The following is a 17,273-nucleotide window of genomic DNA, read 5'->3' as shown; positions in this document are numbered from 1 at the left end:
CCTCCCTCCTACACAAGAAAAGTCAACCAATCAGCAGCAAGCAGCCAACGAACCCAAGCCTTGTTCACTAGAGGAGACCAAGAAGCAAAACTTATCCCAAGGGTAACCAGATACCAACAATAAAGACACAAAGGCTGAAAACAAAAACCAAAGAACACTTTCTCTCCTATTATTAGCCACATCCAAATGAGAATGCCTCTTAGCTCTGGAGGAAAAGGTGGAATGAGGGAGGTAAGGGCTGTGAAGAAACACACCGTGCAGTCAGCCCTGAATACACTGCCCAGTGGAGTAAGGAGGCACTGTGCGCTGAACGAGGTACATTTCCAGGCCTCACCCTCCCTCCCACGATTAGGGAGTGTGGCTGGGCTGAGGTCCAGGTGTTTGGACACACGTCACTCAATTCCCAAAACAACCTTCCAAAGCACCGGCATTCCAAAGTCACAGAAGACAAGCTCAGGAAGGTTGGGTAATTCATCCAGGGTCACACTGATGCTAAGGGTCTGAGCTGGGACCTGAACCAAGGAAAAAAATGTAGCTATGTGTGTTGATAGATGTTAACTAGACTTACAGTGGTGATCATTTCACAATACCTACAAATACCAGGCCATTATGTTAGTTTCAGGTGTGCAACATAATGTTACATGTCAACTGTAACTCAGTAGAAAAAAAAAGACCCAATTGACAGAGAGGAAGAGGAAAGCGCCCTAGACAGGGGTCACGACTAATAACAAGCAAATCGTATAATAACCAGTGGGTTGACTGGGTTTAAAAGAGTCAAGTCCTTTTCAGTGATTCTTTTTTTCTCAGCTTTATTGAGATAGTACTGACATATAACACATGTAAATTTAAGGTGTATAACATGACGATTTGATACACATATATATTGCAGAATGATGACCACATTTAGGTTAGTTCATACCTCCATCCCCTCACTAATTACTATTTGTGTCTGCATGTGGTAATAACACTTAAGATCTACTTTCTTGACAACCTTCAAATACATACTATAGTATTGTCAATTATAGTCACCATGCTGTACACCAGATGCTCATTCAGTGACTTTCTAATCTGTGACAACCTAGGCCACTCCTAGGCAAACCAAGAACTCCATGGTATTATTCCTCACACTCTACATCCCAGGTTCCCTCCTCCAACCTCTTTTTCATAAGCAAGAAAAATACGCAGAACCTAATTCACCAGAAATTTCTTGCCAAAGGTCCACTTAGAAGGCAAAAACAAAACTAAGTTTGAGGGTTAGCTACTTTTGAGTATTAATTCAAATAACTAAAAAGCATCCTTGGCAGAATTAAATATGAATGTGCATAACTCCCTAAAAACAAGCAATTTTTCTAGGTGTTGTTTTTCACCAGAGGTCAGCGTCACGTTATTTAAGGAGCTCTCAAAATCTCCTGAAAGAAGTGAAGTTAAAAGACAGCCAAGGTCATTCAGAGCCATTCTCAGAAGTACCATCCTATTGCAACCTGCCTCACTCACCCCAAGATCTTGATACAAATGCAGCTGCCAAACCCCCACCCCAGATCTACTGAAGCACCACCCAACAGGCAGGCCTGGAAACGTGCATTCAGAATAAGTGCCCAGGTGATGCCTATGTGCAACCAACGCTGCTCAGAACTAGGGGCTATGGGAGTAAAGGCTGAGGCTGTTACCCAGCCCCTCCTACAGAAGTTCTGCTCCAAGCCCACTCACAGGAAGTGAAGGAGTTTCTACAGGGAGGCAGGAACCAACTTTCCTACTGCCTCCCTGGTGTTTCCAGCTGGGCCTCCCAGAGGGGCCCAAACCCTGCCCCTCCCCTGCTGGGAGAGTTACTTGTTTCACTCATCTGTCTACACCTTGCTGAGCAGCCTGGAAATAGCCTTGCTCTCCACCTGCAGTCAGCTGCCAAGTATTCCTTTTCTGTTCTGGAAGCCGCTTCCACTCCACCTTTCCGTGCGTTCTCACCCCTCTGTTCTAACAGCGTGGTGACACAGGACAGTCACCCTGAGTTCAAATCTAGGCTGAGCTCATTTCCTTCTCTGCAAAATAAGGGTAATGACTGCATAAAGTTTCTGCGGATGTTACATGAGCTCACGATCCTAAATGCACAATAAAAGGTATTCGACTGGCATCTGCTCTCTTCCTCCCGCCAACTCAGGCCTCAAACATCACCTCTCACCTGACCTATTTCAAAAGCCTCATGACAGAGAGCCCTGCCGCCCATCTGTCCGCACGCCAGTCTCTCCTCCACACCGCTGCCGCCACCGAAGCTTTTCTCCAACACGCGGCTCTAATTACGTCATCTCCCTGCTTTAAAACCTTTGACAGCTATCACTTGCTTTACCGGATCAAGTCTATACTTCTTAGCCTGGCAAACAAGGTCTTTTGCAATCTGGCTCTCCCTCCCTCCCTGCCACTGTACCCAAATGCCAGGCACCATCTGTTCCAGAAACGACACCCCAAACATAACTTGTATTTTCATGCCTCCCAGCCTCTGCTCACCATGCTCCCTTCATGGAAAGCCCCTCACCCTCTTCTCCACCTGGTAAATTGCAACGCATCCTTCATCGCCTCCCTGAAGCCTTCCCCAGCCACCAACGCCTCCTCCCCTGCCCCCTCCTCCCCGCCTTCCTCCTCTACTCTCCTGCTGCACATGTGTCTCTCCAGCACGTGAACTGTGCATGCATTTGTCCCCTTGGACTGAGACACAGAGCTGGGCCTCAAACTCAGAAAAGCACAGGGACAAACCCTCAAAAAATATTTGTTGGAAAAATTAATGCAAGACTCCCACCCACCCTTTGACAAGTGAAAATAGTTCTTAATTTGTCAGTTAACACCTTCATGGTAACTTTTTACTTCTAAAACTCTGCTCTTGATGAAGAAAGGAAAGAAAGGAAGAAAGGAAGGAAGAAAGGAAGAAGGAAGGAAGGAAGGAAAGAAAGAGAAAGAGAGAGAGAGAGAGAGAGAAAGAAAGAAAGAAAGAAAGAAAGAAAGAAAGAAAGAAAGAAAGAAAGAAAGAAAGAAAGAAAGAAAGAAAGAAAGAAAGAAGGAAAGGCAGGCAGGCAGTCAGGAAGAAAGAAAGAAAGGAAGAAAGGAAGAAAGGAAGGAAGAAAGAAAGGAAGGAAGAAAGGAAGAGCCCTGCAAAGATGAAATGTCAATAAATTCCATCAGCTTAGAACTCAATCATGATCCCTCTAGAAATGCTATCTCCTCACTTTTTCCACAGTGGGAGGAGAAAAACCACACTCTCTGATTCCTCTTGGCCTGATTTGGTATGTGGAGCTGGACAGTTTAAGGAATCCCTCTTGCTTAAACAAAACATTTCAGAAAGGAAGGGATAAACAAAACTGTTACTTCATGGTAGGAAAAAAGTATTAAAAAATTGCCAGAGCAGCTGGACTTGAGTGCCCTTAGGGAATCAAGGTCATTCTCAGAGAAAAGGTGCTACCTGGGAGGGAGCAGTGTCAGCCCCCCCCTTCCTGAGAACTTTTCTCACACAATCACTGACAAAGCCAAATGCCCCAAGACTTAGAAATGGCTGACAGAAGAAAACACATCTTGCTTTACCCATAAATGCCTATTTAAGCAGCTTCCAAACTGTTCCTCGACTTCTGCAGTTCGAAACTTAGGATATATTAATTCTCCCTTTCCATGCGTCTTTAATGGGGTATAGGCCGGTGAAGAGTCCTCCCCCTTCGGGGAAGCACCGATGCCTCCTCTGCAGGCAAGGCTGCGCTCCTGGTTGGCGACAGCCCTGTTCACAAATAAACAGACACCTATGACTTGAGTGCGGCACTACAGACTTACTCCATCTAAATAAAATAGAGTTTATTATTCTACACCGCACTCCAGCAAAACTCTACTGAAGTCTGCAGAGCATCTCATGTTCTCACAGGCTCAGTAAATAAATGGACTTTTTAAATACTGATTTTCATTAAAACCAGATGGTCTGTCAGAAATATTCTCATGCCAATAATAAACTACCCTTTTTATTCTCTGGTTCCTTCTCCTCTACGTATTACCATCTAAAAATGTCCCACTTGTTTGTTCAAAACATTTCATATAAACATCTAATTGTTTTAATATAAGTAACCAGCAAACTACGTATACAGATTATCTTGAAATTGAGCTCTTACCTGGACTTCTGTAACAAGTACCTTAAAATTAGCAATTTTTAAAACACTCAGAACAAACAGAAACTTCCATTCAATTACAGATCCAGAAAGTTGAATTTAAAAATAGGGTTAAGAGGAGGAGGGAGTAAAGGACCTGTTTTGGGCACCTACAAGCCAAGCACAGGGCTAAGTATTCTAAAAGGGTTCTCACCTTTAGTCTTGGCACGAATCTATGAAACAGGAATTACTACCCCATTTCACAGACAAAGCAACAGAGATCTGATAAACTGTCCATGGTTCATCTGGCTTCAAAGATCATGCTTTTTCACTCTACCCTATATATTTGTACTTTTAAAAGAGGAGGAGAAAAAAGGAGTGTGTGTGTACAGTTTTAGTGTACTACTACAGTTACAAAGTACCCACTCTGCCCACTGCACCTTATTATTCACAACAGGCAAATTGCAATGTATGAAACAGTATTCCTGCCCACTAAGGGGTTAAACATAAGACTGTGCTGGGAACAGCCTATGATAGCTTCCATCCATCAAACAAAGCTACTTTATACATACTATGCTATTCTTCATCAAGACACACACAATTCCTCTAAGTTTAATTTTCCCCAGACATACAACAAGCACTTGGAAGGATATCAAGGGGAAAAATGTAAATATCAAATTGAGTTAGCAAAGTCAGCTATGATATGAACTTTTATTTACACGTCTGAGTTTCCAAGACAATGTACATATAAAATTATCACCCTGAGGGTGTATTTAGATTTATGGCTGTACTTCAAATCAGTATAAGCATTTATCAGAAAAATATTCTGTTAAAATTTATCAAATAGAGGTAAAATAAGTGCATATTCCTAAATTAATGTTTAGAAATAAATCTTTATAGAAAAGCATATTACCATTACAACTCAGATACCTCGTCATTCCAAATAAAATTCAATCACGAGAAACCATCTTACCCAAGAGTTACATGGTTTACATACCCATTTAACTAGGCCAGCTATGCAAAATACCATGTTCCCAACTGCAACTGGAATAAATTAAATTTGCACCCCCTCCTGATATACTAATAAAATTAAATTTCCAAACAAACTCTAAGTCATTACTTCTTTATATGAAAAAAAAATGACTTATGAATTGCTAAATTAAATTGCCTATTCCCAAATCCTAAGGAGAAAAAAATACTCTAGGACCTAGTCTTGCAAAAAATACTTAATCTGAATCTAGATGTGCTTTTACATCTAACCTCTAGTTTATAAGAAAAACAGAGGACAAAGGAACAAGGTAAACACCACCACAAGGAAACAAATTCAAAGATGGGACATTCTACAAGTTCACTTCTAAAAGTCAGGAGAGAGAGAAGAGGGTGGTACGATACTATTTGTCTATATTTAAAAAAAAAAAAAACCAAAGGGACAAAAACAGTAACCCACAGTGTAATATGTAAACCTCAACTGAACCTTGGTTCCAAAAACAGAAATGGTGACAAATGACATTTGAGGACAATTAGATAACATTAAGAAATTACTGTTAATTTTATTAACAGTGATAATGACGTAGCGATTTTTGCTCTAAGTCCTTAGTTAGAAATGCATACTAAAGTTTGTCAGGTGAAATTATATGATGTCTGGGATTTGCTGTAAAACATTTTAGCAAATTAAACAACCCAACATTGTCTTCTGGCTAAACGATGCTTTGCAAAAAAAGTTTCTATAGTTCAATGCATTTGAGAAATACTAAATATTCTGTTTCCGTTCAAGAAGATTCAGAATGAACATTAGAAGTAAGAATGCTCAAAAGTCCTGCAGTTAAAAACAAAAACACCTGTTTTACTTTGGTTAACCCACATTTTCCCACTTATTTCAACATAAAACCTTGTTTCCCTGCATAACATGTATTAATTTCCTGAGAACCAGTTTCTGTAGAAACCATTTTGAGAACTGCTGCTTTATCTAGCTAAATCACTCTGAGGTAGAGTTCTCTTGAAGTCATAGGCATGCTTCAAGAGCCCTGAATAATAAAAAAGTCACAAATGCAAGTTAGGTGCCACTCACTTTTTCTGTCTTTTGCATCTGTAAATAACTATATTTACTCTGTAAGTTAACATGTTTTCATTTATGTCACACTCTGTAATATGCAACTGCCACTGCAAAATTTCCCTCAAATGGACTTAAATTATACTTATTCACATCCATTTCTTTGGAAATCTACAATGGAATAAATTTCAAATTCATAAGTTTCAAACCACACTTCAGTTTTCACTTTCAAAACTATCTTGAGATATTTCAAAGGGTCCCTCCTCAAACCCTCTCCAATAACTCCTTAAAATTAGTTACTGGCTTCACAGTAACAAAACACAAAACAAAACATAATCCAAAATCAAAACTCTTTGACAGTTTTTCAGGTGGTACTTACAGGTTCCCCATAACTTACCTCAAAGATCTGCCCCTCGCCAGATTTCCATCTTTATGCACCAGAAGTGGTCCCATTCTTATAAAAGGATCCCAAGAGTACTTGAACAACTAAATCCCAAGACAGATTCATCATATCACAAATTCTACTTACTCCATGGCTAAAAGAATTAGAGCAAGCTTTGAACAAATATCCGTAATTCATTTGAGAAAAATTGTGTCCTATTCCATTTCAGAGCTCCAGCACTTGAAAAAACAAATCCTTTGGAAATTCACTTAAAAGAAAACAAAAATGGCTAACAAAGAAATCTAAGCTAGAAGTCACTACTATATGAAAAGAATCAAATTTGATGTCTCCCTTGCATCTAGGAGGCAATTTACAACATTCAAAACCCTTTCATATACGCTCTGTCATTTGACCCTCAAAACCCTGGATAGATAGGAGATGTCTGTTTTCCATCATGACAGCATATATCTAACAGGCCTCACTCGAAAGCTGACCACTTGTCAACCCTAAATTTTCCTTACCATAGAGAGAATATATGCATAAATAATTTGATTCAGCTGAGCAGTGTAGTCTATCACCTCCTGTCCCCCACTGGGGATACCCAGGTCAGACTCTCATGGAGACTCTCTCCCATGATTTTGCTTGGGGTTACTAGCAGACAGCTAACTGTCCACAGGCATATAGATCTTCATACCTCTCACTCTCCAGGCCTTTCTTGTGACTCCACAAGGACAGCAGATTCTCCCTTGATCTCACTGCACCCACCCAGGACTGTCCAGTAGTGTCTCTGTGCCACTGTTGCATGGAAGCATTCCATTCTCACCCATGCTGGTGTTCCCACATGAAAGAAGGACAACGTGGAACTGCAGGTAACACACGTGAGGGCAGACAGAAAAAGCTTTGGAATAAAAGTGACCCGGTTTGGATCCTGGATCTTCCTTCCTTGGCTGTGCATGCTCCTGGCTCTCAGATACCTCGTGCATATATGGTGCTCTCTACTCCTCAGGCTGGAGGACAGAGACCCTCCCTGTGGTAACTGGCAGGAGCCGGGTTTACAACTGTGGCGTCTCTGCCTGCCCTTCTTTCTCCCAGAAGGGGAAACAAGCAATTAAAAAAAAAAGCCTAAGGCAAGCCAGGGCCCCAACCATCAAGAAGCCTACAACCCACAGGCTAAGCAAGCCAGCGAATGACTCATTAATAAAAAACAAAAAGAGAAAAAAGAAAAAAACATTATAATCAATGTACAAGCAATGTGCTAGGGGGATTAAACAGAAGGACCCTGTAGTTGCGGAAGGGGGAATTCAGAAAAGTGTGAATGAAAAAGCATTCCTTACTTGAGCTAGGCCTTGAAGGACATTGAAAAGATTGGGGAGGGGAGTGGAGGGGGGAACAGCCTCCTCAGAGGTAAAACTGAAACCAAGTATGACAGTTATGGAATGCACGGGAGCTCAGTAGCAGAGACACAGGGGGGACTACTGGGTCTGGAAAAGAAAGTTATGACCCAGATCACAGAGAATCTTGAAAACTAGGAATACAAGGGCAACAGCCAAAGCTCTTATCTGCCCTCACATTAGCTACGGTGCTTTCAGCTGCAAGTAACAAAAATATGTGACAATAAGGGGCAATAAGTGACTTAAACTGTGGTCTCAAAACTTTTTGACCATGTAGCCGTAACAGTAAAAAAATTAAACATGTACCTCCAATAATTTATACATAATTAAACACTAGGGTTATGAGTGTGTAGACTAATGGAGTATGTACATTATAAAGCATCCATTAAAAACTTTTTAAAGGATGAGTTATTCAAACAGTATTCTTAAGTTTATTTTTATTTATTAATACACACCCACACACAATTTTGGTGCCAACTTATTAAATTTGATTTAAAAGTCATTTCCTAATCTCAAATAAGACATTTTCTTGTTCCTGTATATTTACATCATTATCATTAAACTTTCTTTGCAAGAATCTTTTTAAGCCACCTGCCTGTTTTGTGGGAGTCAGTTTCCTTAAAATTATATGATATAATACATAAATCTGTTTACATGGGTAGAGTTCACAAAAGGCAAGAATAAGAATGAGGGTACCATTGTCAATTCCACCAGTTCGTAAAATGCCTACTCTTCCCTCAGGCGACCTCATATGACCTAAGCGACAGAAGACTTTCAGATAGACCAACCAGAATCAACTCATCTATTAAATATTAGTAAAGTTTTTTTTCCCTAAACTTTTAATACTTTCCTTCTTCCCATATTGGATGGTCTAGGACTCTCCACTTTGAAGATCACTGCCTCAAACAATACTAAAAACATTTTTCCCACATAAGAAGTTCTGAGTCACAGTGGTTTTAGGGTTGGTTAATTCAGCAGCTAAAAAAAGTCTCTGTGGTCTTAGGCCCCTTCCACCTTTGTATTCTGTGATTTTCAAAGTGTCAACCTGTTTTATTTTGCTGACAATTTTAGGTTCCCAATATAGTGGGACCCAATAGTTGTCATACACTTACTCATTAACCAGTCACTAGCAACAGGTACGGTATTACTAAAGCTGACTTGGCTTAATCAAGATTCAACTCCCTGGAGCAGGGGGCGCACCTAACTTACCCTGAAGCACATGGCCAATGGAAAACTAATCAAAAGCAGGATTATGTTATCAAGTAATGTGGTAAATTATTACAGCAGTGGCCCCTGCAATGAATCACGTAACCACCAGAGCATGAGTGAGCCTATACCCCGGCAGAAAAACCACCCAGCTGAACCCAGCTCCAATTTCTGAATTCCTAGCAAATAAATGGTTGTTGCTTAAAGCCACAAGAAGGCAGGGAGGACTAGGATGGGGAATGCTGTGGTATGGGCAAGAGACTATCCCTGCCACAGCACTCTATGTATGTAGGACAAAGTGTGAAGAAAGAACAATGCTGTTTCATTTCCACAGAATTTTTTAAATTCAGTCCTCTAGTTCAGAGTCAGCAAGCACTCAATAAACATTAATAATTGATGTTACTAATTCCAAGTAATTTAGAATAAAGCATGGCAGAGAGGGGGGAGTATAATGGGTTACGTGGGAATAATGACCAACTCCCAAGTTTTTTGCAGTAATTCAATACCCTGTTACACAAGTGCCTGTGCACACAGTAATTCAAATCCCCAAAGAATGTGGAAAAGTCTACTACTCTCAAGATGATACAATATACATCACAGGAGCATTAAAAATGTTCATAATCTCTAGCATATTGCTATGTTTTTATGACCAGCAACACCACTTTTGGAAACATATCCTGTATTAGACAGCTAGCTCTTTTTGTTTACCTAGCTCCCTCCCTTTTCCATTAACAATAGCCCCCTTCTTTGTAGGATTCTTGGTCTCCCCACAGTCCCATCTTGTGGGTCTAATGGGAACTGCCAACCATAACTCTCCTTTGGCTGGCCTTAGGCCAATCTGGGTTTTCCCAAATTGGAACTAAGAACAGAGTCAGTTTCTTGGTGAAGTGAGGTTTTGAAGCTACCAGCAGTCAGGTACCCACTATGTATTGGGCCCTATGATTTAATAATGAGTAAATCACATCTGAGCCAAAGGACTCTGATATCCTTTTTAAAAGATATTTCTTTCCAAAGCACGTAAATGTCAAAATGGGCTGGTTAAATACATTACAGCAACATGTAATAGATTCCCTAAACAGCCATTAAAATACTCCCAAAGAAGAATATACTGATAGGATAGGGGAAAAAAGCACATCACATACATGTATACTGTACTCTAAGCTGTGCAGATGCATTCTATGCACCTTGGAGGCCAAATCTTTTTGACATTTCTTCAAAAGCACATGTAATGTAAGATCTCATTTTTGCATAAGAATATATGCATGAAAGGGTCACAGCCAAGTGTTTCTCAGAGACCTCCCGAACTCCGACCCCAGCTCACAGAGATAGTAACCCTCTGTTCTGGGGGAAGCAGGGAAGGTGGCGAGTGATGAGTCACCATGGCTCTGGGCGGTATGGCTGAACATCCTGGGTTCACATCTATATACATTTGCAGCTGGAAGATTTTCACTAATACATTCCCTCATGGTAGTGGCAAAATCTACTAAAATCCAGGGCCTGTGCCATCCCTCTGCAGCACTTTTCTTGTCCTCAACATTCCAACCTTAGGGCCTCTTCTTTCCAGAAGAGTCTCCTTGATCACACACTCCTGCAGGAGCCCCTAAAGACACCATCTAGCCTAGAAGGGCAACCCTCATCAGTAACATAGCTAAACCAAACCGGAACCCCTTCTACTGTGTAAGGTGTTTCCCGATAGCCTACTTTATCAAAATTCCTCCCCATCCTTCAAAATCCATTCTCCTAATAATAAAAAGACCAGAAGCCATTCTTCTGCTTTGCTGCTCTTGTCCCCACCTGGTACACTGATAACAAAGTCTTCCATCTTCACTAGTAAATACTGGTTCATAATGCTCTCTCTCCACACACACCTGGAAATGGTAGCCTTTTCACACTTAGCCAGTTGGCACTCATGGATACATCCTCCTCCTGAGGTTTAAACCCCATTGCTTAGTATTTTGAAAAGACAGTCTTCTGAGAATAAGTTTAAAAAGCTGAAGATAGACAGGTTGCTCAGACATAAAAGAGCCTATAGCTTAGCACATAATTTTATTTTAGAACCTTTTAAAGAAAATCCATACCAGCTTCCAGATGAGTGTCAAGTTGCACTCAGTGCTCTTAAATAGGCAAGCAGGACACAGTACAAACATTCAGAGTCACAGTGAAAATGGGTCACCTGCAGCCTACTACTTCTTTACCATTGAACCAATAGCATAAGGGAAGAATTTATTTAGCACAGAAAGTGCTACAAAATCGGACCTACCCAGACATCAGTAGAAAGAGCCCAAGAACAATGACACCAAAAATGGGACATTTATCCAGGCTTTGTAATTGAGCTGAAAGATACCAAGATGAAAGGCAAATGATATGTTCATTACTTATTTTTAAAAAGATGTACAGATTTGAGAAGTGACTTCCTTAAGAATGCTGTCTGGGTTTACTAGTCTGGATTATAAATCACACTAGACCTTGACGCCTACTTAATAAAAAAGAAGTTGAAAATAAACAAATGATTAGTCTGAGGTATGTGAATTTCTGAAACTCTCTTGGGGAGAAAGTTTTATTACCATTATTACTGAACTGTTTTTAATCTCTGACATCAAAGCATAGATGTTAACTCTGGGGTTCTAAAACCAGAATAACCCATAAATGAAATACTGTGAGAAAATGCCACATATTAATATTAGTCTGTTTGTCAAATTTTAGCCAATTCACAGGTGACTCCATGAATAGAGAGATGGGGGTGAGAACAGGGAGAATCAGAAGACCTAGGTTCAAGTTCAACTCCACCATTTACAGATAATATCAAGCATATGGATCTAACTTGCCCAGCCTTGGTTTACTTAACTGAGAATTTAAAGTTAAAATACGTAAGTAAAGCCCTTCATAAATCCCAAAGTAGAGTTCTAATATTACAGCACTGGCTCCACAATGCCTACATTTCTCAAACTATTACAGTCACAGAACTTAAGAGTTGAAAGGTAATCCCATTTTAGGGATGATAATGATGAGAAAACTAAGATCCAGAAAGGCTTAAAAGCCTAGAATACAGAAAATACTTGTAAAGTGTTGAGGGGCTGGGAGGAGGTTCTAGTTTTTCCACCACTGAAACATGCATTTAAAAGATGGTTTAAAACAAAGCTATCCTAGGGACTAAAACAAATCCTTCCCCAGCAATATATATACCTCATCTGTTTTATTTTGCTTTTGTTAACTTTGCTCCTGTAACTTACAAGTTAAACTAAACTTTTCATCAGAAAGACAAAAAATAAAGCCATCTCTCTGACTATGAGACTCACAGACTACTTGCAACCCAACCCAGACAAAAAACCTTTACAATTGAGTTAGAAATGTCTAGTGGAAATATGGACATAACATTAACCTCTGGCAGGCATCATTATAATATGGATTACAGTTCTACCAGCCCATGGATACTGATTTTAATGTTCCCTGGGAGATAAAGAATTAATCAGCAACTCAGAGGGGGATGCTGCCTAAAAATGAACTATGTAATTGAGAAAATTCCATTGTCTTTAAATTTGTGCCCTCAATCACCCACTAACAAAAACTCACTATGGCACCAAATAACAAACTTGTGTGTGGTTAAAAAGACAAAATGTTCTTTTTTGCACAGGCGGTTATGGGAAGCAGAAAAAGGCTGACTATGAATCAGTTGTGTTTTAGTTCCATGATGGACACAAATTATGATAATTCAGACATTCTGGTGGTTAAACCAAAAAAGCAGGAAAACCATTGCTTCCAAGTCCTAGCAAAAGTTAAGTCTGTGGCATCACAGCTGAAAGACAGGGTCATAAAAAGTGACCTTAAATTTATTCCTGGACTTTCCTGCCTCCACCAAAATCGATGACACTATTTCCCATCTCTTATTGTCAAATCACAACAGTCCGGAAGCCTGGACTGAATTCACTTGGCAGGTAACAGGAGCAACCCTAAGAGGAAGTCCTGAAGGATGTCAGATATCATATTTCCTTTACTCCCGCATACTTTTCATCTTAATACCACCAGGATATATTTACGATGCATTCTGACTAACACCCACCAAGCATTCTGGCTGACACAAATTTTGCAAAAACTGGTATACTCTAGGGAAGGTTCCTTGTGAGAACTTTAAGTAGCTGAGATGAGTAAACATTCAGACCACTATAATGAACATCTCTCGGTTGCTCGTAAATTCTTTCATTCCCTGCAATCAAGAAGCAGCTGTTAAAATCCTGGAATCTTCCTAGCAGCAGATCTTAAATACCTCCAAGCTGGCCAGAGAAGCTTCCCAACTGCTTTCTTCTCTTTCCCCTCCCCCATGCCAAGAATGCCAGCCTGGCAGGAATAAAGATGACCCAGGAAGGGGAAAAAAGAGGAGAGAGAGAAAGAGACTAGCAGATCTGGTGAAAGCAAAGATGCAAACTCTCTTCATTTCCACTACAGAGAAATACCAACTTTTTGTACAAACTAACCAGATTTCTCCTTTCCTCTCCCATCCCCACCCCCTCCACTTTAACTTCTGCAGTCTGATGGTCTGACGTTTCGAGTTAACGATCTCGGCAGTCCTAAGCCCATTCCTCAAAGATTCTAAACTAGGCACTTCCTTTCCGTGCCAGAGTCCCAGGCCCATCTCGTGGGAAAATTCAGCTGTTTGTTTTGTTTTGTTTTGTTTTTTTACCTAGTAATGCCCAGGCGACGATGCTCCCAGGGTCAAGTTCAAGATGAAGGTGTCCTCCTAACCTTCCAGAGATGACTCCAGCAGGGAACAGCGCTACCGATACGAGCCCCAGAACCCATGGCACGGGGATCCGGGTCTGCCAACAGCGGGCTGGGGGGAATTGGGAGAGGAGGACTGTCGCCGAGCCCGTTGTCCTCCGAACCCCTGGCCGCAGCGCCGTATTTCTACCTGGCCACCGCCGCATTTCCTCCCGGAGCCTTACACAATAAGTGAAGTAAGTTTTGGGAACGCCGGTCCAAAGACGTTTCTGTCTGCAAACACCGCACACAATGCCTTAGGGCTTCCTTCCTCACCAGCCGTTCCGGAAAGCTGCCGCGCCAAAGCCGGGAGCCCTTCACACCCACAGCGCTGCGCGCCCGCACCCCAAAGTCCCCCAGGAAGAACGTGCGCCCTGACATAAGTCCCCCAGGAGAAGTGAGCACTCTTCACTCTCCAAGAACTGGGGGAAATGTAATCTTGATATAATTCTCTACTCCCTCAATGCCCAATCCTAGCTCACCCCCCACCAAAAAAAGAACTTGGATATATTAATCGCAGTGTTCTTGGAAGCGAAGCAATACTTTCAGCTCGGGGGGCTTAAGTTCACCCAACTTCGCGACCCGCACTCATCTACACTCCGGGGGCACCCTGGACCCTGCGGTGCCAGGCGCGCCTCTCCCCCGCCTCCCCCGCCTCAGGTACCAGGCGCAGCCCAGGCCCTTGCCAAGCCCGAGGGCTACCGAGGAGGCGGGAAAGGGGGCGCGGAGGCGCGCCGGGTGGGGGTGGTCCCGAAACTTGAGAGTGCCGCCGCGCGTTCCCGGTGCCCCGGAACATCAGCTCCGCCCGGGGCCCGCTCGGTCCGGCGTGGAGGGGAGGCGAAGGGAAAGCGCCGACTATCCAGAGACGCCAGGACTAAGGCCCGGGGCTCCCAACATGTCCGTGCCTATCCCCGGAAAGCTCCCGGGTGTGCCCAGCGAAGGGGGGCGGGGAGGCGCCAGAAACTTTCCCACATGCCTTTCCACTCTCCCCATCACCCTCTCCTCCTCCCGGGACCCCTGTTCCCAACTGCACCGCAGCAGCTGGCCCTGCCCGAGGCGCGTGGAGGCCGGCGGCGGTGTCAGGGCGGCGGGAGTTACCTGCCGGGAAAGTTTCCAGCTCCACGGCGCAGTTCCCCACCCCCAGGGCCGGGCCTCGGGGCGCGGCCAGCTCGGCGCTCCGCGGCTGTCTTTCCTCAAGCTCCCAAGGCGGCCGCTGCTCCCGCAGCTGCCACAGCTAAGGCTGCGCTCCGGCCCGTCCCCCAGCCTCGCACGGCCCACACCGGGGCCTCATTGGCAGCGCGAATCCCCGCCCTTGCGCGTGTTCCCGAAGGCACCTTCCTCTCGCGCGCCCGCCCGGGCCGCGCCTCCCGCGCCCCTCCCCGCCCCGGGCCGCGGCGGCGCCCGGGACCCTCTGGGACGCCGCGCGCGAACTTTCTACGGGGTGTGGGCGCAGCGGCCCCCGCCCCACCTCTCCGAGCCGGTCCCCGGCCCCCCAAGGGAGTTTGTCCCCCGAGGCTGCGCTTGGGCCCCTCCAGGATTGGATCAAGATGGGTGATAGTCTTTTTTTCAACCTCTAAAAATCAGTCAAGTGGCCCGACCTCCCCCCATGCTGCTTTTTGTAAACAGCCGAGGAGGACATATGGGAGCAATTAACCAAGCTGAAGTTTTGGTGGATGCTTTAGGGTGACTTGTGTGGCTTTCTTGAATTTTCCCTGCCTCGCTTAACTACACACAAACACTCACTTTTCTGGGGCAAGAATGAGCTAAGGCGGATGGAAGGTGTAAGGGGCACCTCGCCTGCTGTGTCTTTTTCTTTCCCAAACGCGAATTAGGGACGCTTAGGGACCAAAGATTGCCCTGGGAGCCCCCGGGGCCCAGTCTCAGTAGCCTCCTCCGACCTCTCTGGGCTGGCCCTGGGTTGCCTGTGCTCCATCCACGGAGGGCCAACATCGTGCCTGTATCCGAGGGAGGAGCGGGGTATGGAGGTAGGAGAAACACAAGGCTGCTATTATTGTTTCGGTCGGTAGCGGTAAATTAAATTCCCGAATTCCAAAATGTCTGTTACTTCCCAGCAGAGCGAAAGCCGGGGTAGGGCCTACAGATTTGGGAGTCCTGGGTTCCCTGGCAGGCAGTTCAGGCCGGGGAGCTCAGCCCACTCCATACTCGAAGCCCGTTAGACCAGCCTTGGTCACAGAGGGGGTCAATTAGGACTGTTGCTGCCTTGTGTGGCCCGCGGGAATCGTGGACGGGTCACCCCAATGGTGTGTCTGGAGCAGGGAATACAGAAGTTGCTATAAATGGATTTATTGGCAACCCCTAACCTTGCTGTGTGGCAAACTCGCCTTTAAAGACAACTGTGTTTTAAACAAGTTTCCCCATAAAAACTTCAACCTCACACAGAACTTCCCAATATAAAGATACCCAGCAAGAGGAGAGTCCATATTTAAAGTTCCTGTGAAAAGGGACAGGAAGTAAAATGCCACACAATCTCATTACATAAATAAAAGATGACTGAAATTTACTGGATTTTTCACCCACGGTTTCAAAGGCCTGATTATTACTGTGCTGATATTTGAGCAGTAAACATATCAGCGGCCTTGAAGTCTTCCTAAAACAAAGCAGGATATGAATATTTAAAATAAAATATAAACTTACTAAACGAGGAAAGCTATTGATTTATTTCTTCATTCTGAAATGTCTCATTGCTGAATAATATGGTAATCTGTTTTATTTAATTTCTCTTGGAATGAAATGTATGAAAGTTACCAGTCTTTTCAATAACAGATGAAAAAGCAGGACAGCAAGCTTAATAATAAAAGAATGACACAAACAACAGAAAGAAAAAAAAAAACAAAAAAACTTCAGGCTAGTCTAACTAACCTAAAATATAAAGATACAAAAGAAACAATCCTAGGGAAATAGACTGGTACAATCCCCTGCCCCAGGCTTCTTTATAATGGGTGAAATGTGTAATGGATGAAGTTTACAATTTGTATCACTTTCTTCTTGTCTTTGGCTCTTCTAAGTTGTGTCCTCCAGGTTTTTGATGAAATTCCTCAGTTACATGGGGCTTTGAAGACAATGAAATTCACTTTTTCCCTTCTATCCTCAAAGCTCCCCAAGTAGCAAGTAGAAAATCAGATAAAGTAAATATGGTAATTACCAGCATCATCTTTAAATTATTTTTAGTCGAAAATTTTTTGTCTTTATACCTTCGTAAGTCACAGTCACTAAAGAAGTAACTTCATCACTGCCTATTTAGGAGTGTTTAACATTCTGAACAGGCATACAGCTAGCAATCTGAAATCTGTACACAGAAGGGCCCTGTCTCCCCTTCTTCCTATACTGTTTATATAATCCAAGCTACATATGTTATTATGCACAGT

General features: G+C 43.1%; 1 protein-coding gene across 8 annotated transcripts in view; it reads right to left on the bottom strand.

Moving 5' to 3' along the window:
• TANC1 (tetratricopeptide repeat, ankyrin repeat and coiled-coil containing 1) overlaps positions 1-15,162 on the bottom strand; it is a 206,469-nt gene extending 191,307 nt beyond the window's left edge. For 5 of the 8 annotated variants that reach the window (XM_074363727.1, XM_074363733.1, XM_074363734.1 and 2 more), the window contains exon 1: positions 14,986-15,162. The gene's annotated coding sequence lies outside the window, so the exon portion shown is untranslated. Of the gene's footprint in view, positions 1-13,810; positions 14,883-14,985 lie in introns of those variants that run through there. The other 3 variants (XM_074363731.1, XM_074363735.1, XM_074363728.1) reach the window with 2 other exon arrangements.
• Positions 15,163-17,273: the final 2,111 nt, after the last annotated feature.

The sequence above is a fragment of the Camelus bactrianus genome, chromosome 5, assembly GCF_048773025.1.
Source record: "Camelus bactrianus isolate YW-2024 breed Bactrian camel chromosome 5, ASM4877302v1, whole genome shotgun sequence".
Classification (NCBI taxonomy): Eukaryota; Metazoa; Chordata; class Mammalia; order Artiodactyla; family Camelidae; genus Camelus; species Camelus bactrianus.
This window is presented reverse-complemented; position numbering and strand designations above follow the sequence as displayed.